Here is a 14,312-nt window from a genome sequence, read left to right as displayed (position 1 = left end):
CTCATTCAGGAGAAATATCTCCACCCTTTAACTTCCACTAAGGAAAGCAGATCTCTGAGCAAGCAATCCCTTTCACAAAAATAGTCACGCAGCAGTCCCAACACCACCATCGTTCAAAGAAATCAAGGGATTGCAATAGTAGCCACGTCCTTTCCAGATTTTGTACAGGATGTTCACTGTGAGCTAAAGCAAGAAATCATTAACTTGCACCTCTTGCACACCAGATTCTCCTGCTTGCTTCACCACATGGTATCTGGTCTCTTTTCGTTTTCCCTTTTCTTGCAACACCAGCACAGCTTGAGCTAATATTTAATTGGTTGCCAGGTCAGCGGTGGGTTACTGCAAGGTCTATTTGCCAAGTAAAAGACTCAAAGGACCTCGCCCAGGAGTCAGCCTTGGCTGATGTGTGGCATTCTTTAGACTAGAGAGCACAGGAGTGCCAACTTGGCCCTGTGACCGGCTGTGGGTGCCATGCAGTGTACATGGCCCTAGCACCCAAATTTGTGGGTGTCTGGCCCCTTCATGGGGAATTTTGTGGGTGCTCGGGCACCCAGGGAGTTGGCACCTATGAGAGAGTACAAGGATAAGGAGAGTAGAATTTAGGTATTGTTGGGCTCCCAATGGTTACATCATAGACCTCTGGCACAACTGATTCCTAAGCCAAGTTTTTTAAAGTGTTCAAATGAATTTAAGGTAAAACATTATCACAGAAATCAAGCTCAAATTAGCTTGTAAACCAGGAAGAACCTTTTTTTTTTAGCACCTGAGGGCCACATCCCTTCCGGAGAATTCTGAGGGCCAGACAGAGAGAGGCCTGGAGGTCATAATACAGCCTCTTGGCCTGAGGTTTCCTACGCCTGCTGTAGAGATTAAATACTATAATCAAATTTTAATTTCTCTTCCCCAATACTTCATTAGGGTTGCTATCATTAGGAATTGGGGTCATCTCCTCAAACAATAAAATAAATACCTTTTTTATATATATAAAGGAGGTGGAATTATTATGGCTCTGAGAGCCTACAGGTCTCACTAAAATTATTTCTTAGGGATGGAGAGTGCAGGTCTTAAGTCATGCCATTTTTCACATATGATGTATAATTCACCTTGTAATGTGCCATATCTTTTGCATTAACAACAATAAAATGCAGAAATACTGTAAGAAGAAGGCGTGAGGGACATGACAGGGTCTTTGCTGCCAGTGGAAAGGAGGGCAAAGAAACTGTGAAAGTCTTTTCCTGTTTATGGGTAAAAGAAGAGCTTGCTTTGCTGAGAAGACTTTGTTGGAGAGAAGCGCCACTATTCGGAGAGATCAACCAGCTGGGACCTGGCAGTTATGGGAGGTGCCTGGAAGGGCTTCATGCTGCACAAGGCCCAGTTCACAGTTCTTTTAAAGGGAGCCAAACTAAACACATCAGCTGCTGAGAACGGCAGGAAAGGAGAGGCTGCTCTTGCGCTTGGCTCTGCTTGCATCTGGCTGGCCTCTGTGAGAAGAGGACGAGAGGAGCCATGGGCCTGATCCAGCCGGCTCACTCTTCTCTTCTTTTCCTCCCAAGCCTAATCTCTGTGGAGACCTGAGGCAGAACAGAAGACCCCCCCCCAAAAAAAACCCCAATGCAAGCTACTGGTTTAAAATAAGGGTGGTTTGATTGATGAATGAGGATGAGCAAGCAAAAATAATCTGAGTGGTGGTGGTAGGATTTGGGTTTGTCTCAGCTCCTGTATTTTAAAGGGCTGGGAAGCAGCAGATGAAGGGAGCCCTCCATGGTTATGGAGGTGTACAAATTTGAACTTGAGAGCACACAAAAGCTTATTTTTATCCAATCCATTGAGGCAGTGACTGTTTTGAGCCAGAGTTTGGGCATGGTATCAGGCTAGATGACAACCAATACCTGAGGATTCAGCTAAGACAAGACTGTTAAGTGGTGTTCAATCTGTTTGAGTTGAGGCTGCATTTCCCCCTAAAGTTCAGGTGGTGAATTTTTCTGGTCTCACAGGCCAGATGTTTATCTCACCATACCTGTGGGTCAACTTTGGCAGGTGAGTGGCACAACCCGCTGGTCAGCCACGTATTTGATGTCAGGTGGCTGACACCTGTCTACAGCGATTGTTGAATATATTGCACTGTACTTTTTGATGTTTGTAAACCACCTGGGAGCTTTGGGTGATGGGTGCCGGTACAAATGGTACAAATAAGCAAGATCCAAATGTTCTATTTTCATTTCATATATTTTTGATAATACTTATGGATTATATTATTTGTTTTGAGGCAACATGAGGCATTCATTAACCAAATTCCCAAAGTGGTATTTGCGTTAGCCTCTTGCACTAAAAACAACAGTCTTGTGGCCCCCTCAAGATTGTTAAATGCATGTTGGAATGAGCTTTTGTGGACTACAGTCTACTTTATCAAGACTTTTGTTTTCATTAAATAAAATGAAAGATTGTCTTCAGGGACGGACTGTTCTATGTTCTTTTTTAAAATGAAGAAGTGGATGAGAAAGAGTTCATCGGTGCCTTTTCAGAGAGTGCCATTTGGGTATCTTCTCCTTGCAGAGATTTAGCTATGGTATTCCACTTTATGGTGGCGATGAGAGTGTTTCCATAGCAACTCACTCATTCAGCTGCAGCTCTCCATAACCTCTGAAGCTCGTGAGGTAGGAAGAGTTAATTCTGGTTCTCAGCCGCTTCCATGGAAGACTGTCAGCAGAAAAAAGGATCGCTAAAGATCTCTGGTCTTAATTAATATTACTATTAAGGCCCCAAGGCCGTAGTGATGAGTTCACTTAACTAACAACCCCAAACTGCTCTCTGCCAATGACAGCAGGATCTCTCTCTCTCTCTCTCTCTCTCTCTCTCTCTCTCTCACACACACACACACACACACACCCCTAATATAAACATGCACAGGTTCACATGGGAAGAGCCCTGGTGTGTTTTGACACAATGAGGTTTATACTTTTAGTGGAAGAGAATAGCTTATTATTGACAAGGAATTAGGGACTCCTTCTTTGAGTGTTTTTAGTTTGGGTTTCTTACCCCACCCCCTGCAGTCTTTCTTTCCCCTCCCCTCTCACTACTCTAAAATTGTTCTGTTTCCTCATTTCCCACTCAGTTTATGGGAATGAAAAAGCATGTGGAGAATATCTGCTTCGTTTTGTGTAGGTAGGTGCAGGAAGTTGAGCTGGGCAGAGAGAGAAAGAGCGCTAAAAAATAATCCACCCATCTATTGCCAATCAGCTGCTCAGACAAAGCCTTCGGGGAAGGAGGGCAGGTAGCTTCAAAGATTATTTTCCAGAAGAAAATTCCTCTGTCTTTCCCTGGCATGTTTCTGGCTAAGTGGCGGCTGTTTCCTGGCTTCCTCTGAGGCTGCTGCAGCGGGTCCTTTATTGGAGACAGCCGCCCTCTTGCTTAGCAAATTACTGATGTCACGCTCCCCGTGGTTTCACATCTGGAAGGGAAGTGTTTGGGAACAAGCATACTGGACATTTCCCCTGAAGTTGTTTCTTTATTGGAAAGGGAGTTTTATATGGTACCCATGGTCTCCCCCCAGCTCCCTGCTTCGTATGCACACCCTGAAGCTGGCTCTGAATCTTTGGAAGACACGCACAAAACAACAACAGCAAACCAACAAAAAACCATTATCCCTGGCAAAGAGAGAACTGGCTGGGGCCAGAGGACTTTTTAAAATGTGAACATTTCTTTTGTCTTTTCAGATCTGCATGGATGTTTATGACTGTACTTCTAGATTTACACAGGGCATTGGAGTTGCAGCAACGTTCCATTTTAAAGACGTGGCATAAAGCTTTTTCAATTAGTCACACACTGCAGGGTCTACCAATGTTACAGAGCAGGGATAGCAGACACAGTGGCCTCCAGATAATGTTTTGGCTTACAGTTCCCATCAGGCCCGCCTAGCAAGGCCAATAACCAGGGGATGATGGGAGCTGTAATCCAAAATATCTGACAGGCACCAGGTTGGCTATCCCTGGTATAGAGAATAGGGTTCAGTCCAGAGACACGCAGCCATGTCGAGCTGTGGCAAGATCCCTGGGGGTTCCAGGCGCTCTGTGTTCCTTTGAGAATCAAGATGTGGCGAAGGCTGCTGTAGTTTTAAGAAATATGATTTATTCACATATTTGCACCTGAATTTAGATGGAGTGAGTCCAGATCTCACAGCATGGTCATCTCAAGAGGGGCTAGTACCCACAGCAGTGCAGCACAGGAGCCCAGAGCATCTCTCCCAGCCAGCCTGCCCAAGATGGATCTCTCTGCCTTTGTCCTCCCTTCTTCTTCCCATCACACCTTGCTAAAGACACTCTTTTCCTGCCACCTCACATGCACATCCTGTCACCTTGGCAACCTTTGTCTGCCAGGTGCACGATTTCTCTTAGATAATAATAATAATGATGATGATGATGATGATGATGATGATGATGTCATCAACATCTTTTGTCATGTTGGCGGCTTGGCTGATTCCTGGCACTTGTTCTTTCCTAGTTAGTTGCGCGTGTTGGGTTCAGTTGGAGAGACAACAGCGCATGTCCCACTGGCTTCCCTAGGATCAAGTGCTGATCTGTACTGTTTATTCTAAGGATTCTACGGATCTCCTTGCTTCCAAGCCTCCCCTCCCCAGAGCAGTTTTTGATCTTAAAAGAAATGTGTTGCCTTATTTTAACACGTTCCACTGAATGCATGGACATTTACAGGGATTTAAAAAATTTTAAAAGGTGGGCAAGCACGCTTGAAGCCAGGGAGTTGGTGCAAGACAGACAATAAAATCAGTGGTCAATAAGTCTGTCCAATGCTTTGCAAACTGCAGAGAGCAAGCCAAGCTGGCTTTGCTTGAAGGGGGGGAAACAGCCCTGGGGTTTGTGTTGCGCCTTATTTCCTCTATAATACACTCCCTCTTGCTTTCATATAATTTAGATTGTTCCAGAAAAGCAGATAAACCCATTATGCCATATTAAAATAATCTTGTTGAAAAGGAATTTGGATTCCAGGCTCTTAATGGAGGATTTTCAAAGGGACTAGAGTGTTTTTAGCTGTTTTTAAACCTCACTCACACCGCTGTATTTGCACTTTGTATCAAGCCTCACATGATCTGGGTAATTAGATAGCCATGTACCCCAGGTTTACTTCTGACCGGCCAGGTTTGTCAGAGTCAATATTTATGCAGCATACATCCCTAATGCATGCTACTCAGGGCAGGAAGGAATAACAATTATCTAGCATACTGCATGTGCTATCATATGATCCTTTTAAAGGAGACTCCACTACGTATATGTCAACATTTGTAAACCCAAAAGAGCAGGATTTAACTGGAGAAAGAGCTCAACCCTGGAATCTGTTTTCGCTGCTGGGGAGCTCAGGCTGCATACACCTCCTACATTTAAAGCACATTATTTCCCCCAAAGAATCCTGGGAACTGTAGTGTGTTGTGGGTGCTGGGAATTGTAGCCCTGTAAAGGGTAAACTACAGTTCTTGGGATTCTCTGGGGGACATCACGTGCTTTGAATCTCTGAACGCAGAAAGCAGGAAGGGCGCATAATTGGGTTGATATATTTTGTCAAGGATGTCCTAAATGTGTCTGCTTCCATTCAGCTGCAGCATTTAGCCTACAGCAGGAATAGCCAATGCACTGCCCGCCCACCAAGCCCCAGTCAGCATGGCCAATGGTCAGAAATGATGAAGAGTATCATCATTAAGAGATGGGTTGGTTTGTTCTTCGGCCGAGAGAACTTCACGTCTCCAAGGATGTATGGCGAGTTCACTCTCTGCTACCAAGCTCCCATATAGAATATTTCACCAGGAGGTAGGATTTGAAACCCCCCTTCTTCTATAAACTGTTTATAAACTTTTCTCTTCATCACTCTGGGAATATGATCGTGTTGAATATGTAGGACAGAAATGCCTTGGAGAAATAGTATCGTTTACTATCTGTGCACAACCCGCTACTACGCTTTTAAAGAAGTACTTTACGGTATGGAAACAATAAAACCAAACTCTACATCAATAACATTCCACATACATAACACAAATACAGTTAATAATTACACTAAGCAGCAGAAAATCACAATTGAGAAATACAATGTGACAGAAGTAACCCCAAGGTCCAGCGTTTAATCTCAGTAAACTGAAACTCTGCACCCCAATTATTCAAGCATTGCTTCAACATACGTTTTGCCCCATGCTTTAGGCAGATGTTAATTCTAGTTGTTGTTAACATTCACAATAATAGGGCAGGTTCTTAAAACACATGTCTCGTAAAGAGCATTCCCAAAAGTTGTGTAGTGAAGGTGCCAGGCACACCTCTGTATATGGTCAACTGCTCCACGTGGACATTCACGTATGCATCCATCCACTGCTTTGTTCTTCTTCTTCTTTTAATTAAGCTTTTATTTTTAAGTGCAAAGCTGTTTTGGGACTGGGCTGGGTCTTAATGACATCGCAGGAGAGCAGCCAGTCAGCAGTGTCGCTCCAGACTTGCAGTACAGTATATCCCCCCAGCCACTCCCCAAGAACTCAACCCTGGAGATGACAGGTACATTTGTCTGGACTTGACACAGCAAGACTACTTCCAGGGAGACCCTTCTGCAAGGCACACTGGGCCAATGCACCTGGCTGTAAACCAGAAGGTTGGTGGTTCAAGCCCACCCAGGGACAGCTGTGCGCAGGATTCCTAGATAGTCCCTTCCAACTATATGATTCTAAGGCTTTTTAAAAGTTGCTCCTGTCCTTCTTTTCTGTTATTAATATTTTGAATGTATCTCCTCCCTCCCTTTCATTGGAGGAAAATGTTTGCCCAAGAGTATTTTATGAAGATGAGTCAGGCTAAGAAGCAATGATTTGACGTAAGAAAACAAAAAGGACCAGGCAAAGTGCAAGAAGTGCAAGAAATCCCACTATTACTAAACATGAAGTGAGTCAGGGAAGGATATATATGTTTGAGCTGATCAGCCAAGTGTCTGTGGATGCCTCACAGCCAGGAATCAGGGAGCTTTTTGCGCTGAAAGAGGATTCACTCCACCAAGCCCCACCACAAACATTAATCATTCACTGCTTCCTAAGGAGATGGGGAAACACACGCTGCCCTTTAGTTGCCAAGTTACTAAGCGCTTCCTTTTTCTTCTTCGCCTTCCCTTGAGGTCACTTCAGGCCATCTTCATGTGAGTGTGGGGTGTGGAGAAGGAGTCCCACTTTCAGGAGGCAGAGGCAGCTGCTTCAAAATAAGCCTTGTGATGATGCGCAAAAGGAATGAAGCACGGAGATGAACATCAAGGGGCCCACAGGGAAGCTCCTGTTTTAATTAAGACAATGGTGGCCAAGCTCTTTGGCAAGCATGCCGTAAGCTAGTGGTTCTCAGTGGGTGTGGAGCACCAAAACTGGTGTGCCTGGAGAGGGTGGCAAGCGTGATGGGAAGATTCAGGGAGAATCAAAGAAACATTTCAAGATTTCAGTGTAGTATAGTACAGGCCTAGGGTTGCCACCTGTCCTGTATAATACTGGCTTGTCCTGTATTTAAGTGTAAAATGTTACGTCCTGTATTGATATGGTTTTGTCCTGTATTTCAGGTCTCCCTCTCTCTCTGCCAAGTTAGGAATCCTCTCCAAATGCATGTGTTTGAAAGGGGGTGTGAAAGGACATGTGTTTAAGCTCTGGGTAGCCATGCACAGGCACATTTACGAATTCATGTGCATGTTTGTGTGAGAATGTGTGAGTGCACACGTGTGAGAAATTCCAGAGGGGACATCCTGTTAGGCTGCAACAGATTGTAATGGCTTGCTTTGTAGTCACTTCAACAGAGGGGGGGGGGAATTGCCCCCACCTGCCCTGTCCTGTATTTTGCCAGAACAAAGATGGCAACCCTTCAGGCAACGGCCATTTTGCACATGTCCGATTGACATGCAACCACCAAGACACACACTGTTTTCAGCCCGGGAAGGGGGTGGAATGGGGCAGGGCAGGCTTACGCGCAACCACTGATGAGCGCAATGACCTGGAATGCAGCCCCCATGCAAACAGGGAGTTGCCAGTATAGTATACTATAGTTGTATTACTATTATATGCAGAATATGGATAGAGAGGCTTCTCTGTGTTGATAAAGAGATGAGGGGTGTTTTTGGGGGTCTCCAGTTAGACCTAACATAAATGAGATTACCCAGCAATAGCAAACACATACCTCTCATTGAGTTTGTATACATACTTAAGGTAAATATTATAAGAGGCTCGTTTATAATTATATTTTGGGAATGATTTGTGTTCTGCATTATTTTATACTTCCTAGATGTCCCATGATCATATTATAAAGTAGTTGCGTTATAAATCAAGAATGGCAAGGAATTGTTTCTTTTTGTTTTCCAATGTATTTCTTATCAATAAAAAAATTGGTGTGGCATAAGAAAATTTTTATTCTGAAAGTGTGGCCCAGAGAAAAAGTTTTGAGAACCGTTGCCATAAGCCAACAACCAAAGGTGGGACTGTGCCACTTTGCTGTACACTGCAGCACAAATACCCGACGGTTTTTAGTGGTTTTTGCATCTAGGTGAATTTCTGTGCCGTAACTGATGGGCCCTCTTGCACCTGTTCAAACATGCCAGAAATCCCTGCTGGCTGTGCCACTTTCCAATACACCATCCGTGTGTCTCATAAAAGCATCTGGGTGGTAACAACACAGGTGCCCTTTATAGCATGGGAGCTGCTTGGGAGCTCCTGTGTGGCTGGGGTAAAATCCAAGTGATTCAGCCATGTGGATGCATGCCAGCCATGAAACAAGCACCTTTCAGGAGGAAGGAGTACGGATTCCACAGGAAAGGCCTATTCAGTTTGCATCTATTCATGTTGCTGGGTCATTCAACCATTAATCTAGCCAAGAACTTTATTGACAAAGGGACTCCCATGCAGTGGACCCCCCTCAAGCATGAAGAAGGGAGCCACCACCAATGTGACTCTGGAAATGGTGGAGGGCGTGGTATGCAAGAGAAGCTCCCTCCACATGCGGCATCACTATAGTCTACTGATGGATTTCTTGTGATCATAAAGCCCTGAAAGAACCAACCATAAGCCCAATGGAGAGGCCTTGGGGAACACGAATACTTGCACAAGTGTTGAATACTACCCTGGTGGTCCATGCACATTTTAAACTGCAGGGCTAACTAGCACTGAAGCCAACTCTGTGCAAACTGGTTCCTCTGGTTTCCTGCCCGCCTTCATCTCACATTTGCAGACATCTTTGTAACACAGAGTTGGTCTGCCAACAGGCCTGGTGCCTGAATCCAACTCTCCTTAGAGCCCATCCTTGGGGATTCTGCCATATTGCTTTTCTTTTTAAAATATTTTTTATTGGTTTTTCACAATTTTATACATTTTAACTTTAACCATTTCAAACATTAAAAGCTTCGGACCTCCCTCCCTCCCTGGGTTCTATATTTATAATTAAATTTTCTGCATTTTTTACCATTATCCATCTATTGTATACCCATAGTTACCATAACAATCCTGCCGCATTTCATTCTGCGGGCGGCATGTGACCAAGCCAGTGTAGACATCGCTGAGACAGGAGTGCAAAGATGCTGGAAATGTGAGCTACAACATTTTGTTGCAGAACCTACTCGTGATGTCTTTTTAAGTAGAGACTGTATAATTCTGGATCTAATCCAGATACTTTCACAGCTTCCCAGTTGTATAAATCTGGTGTGCTGAAACCTTTCCCAAGCTTGGAAACAGGAAAACCTACTGATATTTGAGCTTTCTGACTCATGCTTATGAAGATTTGTTCAAATAGCCTGTATCTTATCATCGTTTGCAAAGCTTCATATCTGAAACAGGGTTGAGAGATCCTGGTCACCTTTTGTTTGTTCTGCAGCCTCCTCATTGCTGAACAACCATTATGGTGTCTAGCAGCAAGAAAGAAAAATGCAATTGAACTTAACTGTTTATTGTGGCTTGAAATATCACCAGTAAAGGTCTGTTTCATTAAATACATAAACTGTGCTAATGCTTAGTTCACACGAACAGGATGGACCAGGTGGCAAAACTGTTTCTGGACTATACCAAGACTGTAGGCAGAGGTGTTTCTCTGGATAACAAAACAAAGACACAAAACCCCCTCTACACATACAAAATCAGCATACAGTGGATGCTAATTGCTGGAGTCTTGATGTAGGAAGTGAACAAAGGTTGCCTGCATTCCCGAGTTCACTAACAGTTTTAAAAAGACACACCCCCACCCCAAATCCCTGTAGACATCAACAGGAGCATGGTGACTTCCCATGACAGAAATCAGAGACTCCCCCTGGTTAGGGGCAGTTGAAGAGCATATGAGATGGGTGGTCATTTGGCAACCTGAGCAGAGTGGCCAACTGAAAAAGAGCCGGGTCGTGTGAGACCTGCTGAGATCCCCTCTTTCCTACCACTGGTAAAGGTGCAGAAACCTTGTCTTCTTTCCCTGCCCTAAGCCATGGTCTAATGAAGAGGTTGCCATTGTTCTTGTTTGCTTGCTGTCCAAATGCAGAGCTGGAAAAGAATTAATCTGCTTAGATAATCAGTATTACCTTTTCACCTGACTGTGAAGCCTGCTGCCAGGGAAGCCATATAGAAAGACAAACAAAGCGCCTTGAACTATTTACTTATGAGAGAAAGAAAAGGGGGGGAGACCCCACAGCAATAGCCAGTTCTTTGTTTAGTTCAGCTTGCAGGCATCACAGTGGATAGATCAGTTTAGTTTGCTGTTTGAGAGAGCTTGGCATCGTCAGTTCAGATGCAATATTTACCAGTAATTGCTTTCACAGGCGACCAGTATGTCAGAGAGTTAAAGTCTTCCCTGATTCAAAGCATTGAGAGGCTGTCATCTCCCTAAGGCTTATTTCCAACAACCAGCTTTTTGTAGGAGTCATCCGTTGCTGGAACTCCTGCTTGTGTGCAGAAAAGCAATTTCTCCTACCTCTCCATCTTGGCACAGGAGAAATGCAAGCAATAATCACAGTGGTGGGGTGGGGGCATAACTGGGCAGTTTTCTTTTGTACGTTTCTGTGAGCATAGATCTGGTGCAAAATACAGATTTCTGTGCATTTCTGTGCATTTTTAAAAACATAAAAATAAGATTCTAGTCATGCAGAAGGTGTCATCACTCAGGAAGCAATATTTTGAAGACTACTTTTTCCCCTGGTAACCTCAGCTTGTGTAGTTGTCCCAAAATAAATGAGATGAAACCTTCCCCAAAGTCTCTCAAATAATGCACAATGCAATTTGCATTCAACACAAGCAAGTTAAAGCCAAAGAAGCAAATATGCACACATCTTACCAGTCTATTTAAATCATTATAGGGGCACTGTTTTGAGCTTTGATTATTTTGCTAAATATGATGAACAGGTGCAGAGTACAACTGGCCATTAGATTAAACCAAGAAACGCTTCCAGGCAAGTGTTTTACTGTGCAGTGCTTCCTTCATGCAATTTTTGTGGAGGTCCTGATGTAATTGCAGATCAATAGTAATTCTCTCCCAATTTCTCATTGCTCCGTCCATCCTTTTCTTACTGCAGAAAGTCCATTAAGGAGAAAAAGAAAGAGTAGCTGCAGAATCGTGTTGCAGGCATGAGTAGAAAAATAAATGATTCAGGCACAGTGAAAGGAGCCGTCCCTCTGGAGAAAGTGGTGGCCATATTTACGTATTGCTTGCCACACCCTTCTGGGTTCAGAGACATTTTGTGCCCTTTCTCCTTATCTATCAGCTCTCAGCCTTCATTAATGGATTTGCTGCAATGAGATTTCCTTAAACTACAGATTTCAATTAGCTATATTATTAGTAGATTACACTGAAATCAGCAGTTATTATTTCCAGATACATACGTTTAAATTCTGGGTATAACCCTGTCAGGTTGCACTCCTCTACTTCTGAAAACATTCCTGTAGTTCAGAGCTGTAATCCCTGCAAGTCTTCTAAACCCTGTGCTGCAGCCAACCACTATTTTTCTTCTTCTTCAAATGCAGTGTTCTACAGTAGTGTAGTGCAATCAACAAGTAGCAAAACCAAACAGGCAGTTTTCCAGCTGGATTGACTAGATTGGGTAGCTTGATTGGATTACCAGTTGTGAAACTGACTGGCATAGATATCTAGCAATCCCTGATTTAAGCCACTTGACTTGTAACCATCTTTACTGAAAAGTTAGCTTGGGCTGGAGGTTATCAGGAGAGCCTTATTTCTTTCACAGAGCTACAATTCTCAAGTGGTTTCACAGTGAATTTATTCATTTCCAGGGAAATCTGAAAATTGCACCCTTAACATACAACACTTCCCAGAATTATTTGGGACAAGTGATGACTGTTTAGAGTTGTATGATGCTACAGAAGGAGCCTTAGCTGCAAGGCTCTTGCCCTGTGCTGCTGGCCTTCTTGTTAAAAAATTAATTGCACTGCTTCAAAAACAAGAAAAACGCACACATACACCCCCCTCACATACTCCAAACAGGGTGCTAGAATGGCACCAAAAAGCACCCACTTCAGAAAATCAGGAGAAGAATGTGGGTTGGGGAAAGAGCCATGTGGGTAAATGTTGACACCTCCCATGTCACGCTCATCCTGCAGGTGGTACTTAGCAAAAAGAAAAGTGCTAGACCCCCAGGAGTGTGAGTGGTCAATTGCAATTCCACTTCCTGGTTACAGCCGGAGAGCAGTGATGGGTAGCACTAGGAATTTTCAATCTGAAATTATCAGAAGTCCAGTTTAAAGATAACAAAAGATGATAAAAGGGAGCTGGGAACTTGACACATACTGGATCTGTGACAGAACTGCCTTTGTAGAGTAGGACACATGGCCACCCTACTCAGCCCCTGGCAACAAGAAGATTGAAGCCTCTTCATGTGCTGGCTGCGAATTGCTGGGGAACCACCTGTCTCCTAGCATGGTCAAGGACTGCATGTGAACAACGCACCACAGCTGCAGGCACACACTGGACCTTTAAAGCGCATTTCCCCCCTCTGGGAATTCTGGGCACTGTAGTTTGTTCAGGATTGCTGAGAATTGTAACTCTGGGAGGGGGAGACCAGAGTGCCCAAAGTTCTTTGAGGGAAAGAGTTTGAATGTGCTTTTAAATTATATTGTGCACCCAGCTTGTGGAGGGCCTTTCGAGCCAATTGGTGACCTTCACAACAGGGTGTGGGTTTATTTTTTACTTTTTGGGAAGGCCTGCACAATTGGCTCCACCTCCACACTTGACATGAGCCAACAGTGTGACGCGGCAGCTAAAAAAGCCAATGCAATTCTGGGCTGCATCAATAGGAGTATAGCATCTAGATCAAGGGAAGTAATAGTGCCACTGTATTCTGCTCTGGTCAGACCTCACCTGGAGTACTGTGTCCAGTTCTGGGCACCACAGTTCAAGAAGAACACTGACAAACTGGAACGTGTCCAGAGGAGGGCAACCAAAATGGTCAAAGGCCTGGAAACGATGCCTTATGAGGAAAGGCTAAGGGAGCTGGGCATGTTTAGCCTGGAGAAGAGGAGGTTAAGGGGTGATGTGATAGCCATGTTCAAATATATAAAAGGATGTCACATAGAGGAGGGAGAAAGGTTGTTTTCTGCTGCTCCAGAGAAGCGGACACGGAGCAATGGATCCAAACTACGAGAAAGAAGATTCCACCTAAACATTAGGAAGAACTTCCTGACAGTAAGAGCTATTCGACAGTGGAATTTGCTGCCAAGGAGTGTGGTGGAGTCTCCTGCTTTGGAGGTCTTTAAGCAGAGGCTTGACAACCATATGTCAGGAGTGCTCTGATGGTGTTTCCTGCTTGGCAGGGGGTTGGACTCGAAGGCCCTTGTGGTCTCTTCCAACTCTATGATTCTATGATTCTATGACCTATTGGGTGGTGTCATTCACACCTGTTCCTTCCTGCATTGTGGGCTGGGTGTAGGTGTCCCCCACCACCTGGACGTTGCTCCTGGCTACATGAGAAGCTGAGAGAGAACAGGCTATACCTGTGACAAAACACGAGAGAAAAAGATCTTGGCGTACAGACACCTAATTGTTCCAGTTGCTTGCATGAGCAGATTTTGACAAGAGGCAGAGATTAAGCCCAAACAAGAAAAGAATGTTGTTCATTTTCCTGCTCTCTCTCTCCCCCCCCCCCCATTCTGAACTGCAAGTTGGCACCATCCGTACTCAAGATGGAGGTTATATAATGGGGCTTATGAAAGCAGAATTACCCGCCTGTGCCAGGCTGGTTAGGCCAATGCTGGTTGAGAGAACATGCTAATACTTCATCTTTTTGAACTCTGTCCTAATTGGAGTTGATTGTTCAGAAGCATTGAGATTTTTGGA

Source organism: Podarcis raffonei, chromosome 6, assembly GCF_027172205.1.
Source record: "Podarcis raffonei isolate rPodRaf1 chromosome 6, rPodRaf1.pri, whole genome shotgun sequence".
NCBI classification, from domain to species: domain Eukaryota; kingdom Metazoa; phylum Chordata; class Lepidosauria; order Squamata; family Lacertidae; genus Podarcis; species Podarcis raffonei.
The sequence above is the reverse complement of the archived record's forward strand: the minus strand, read 5'-3'. Positions refer to the sequence as shown.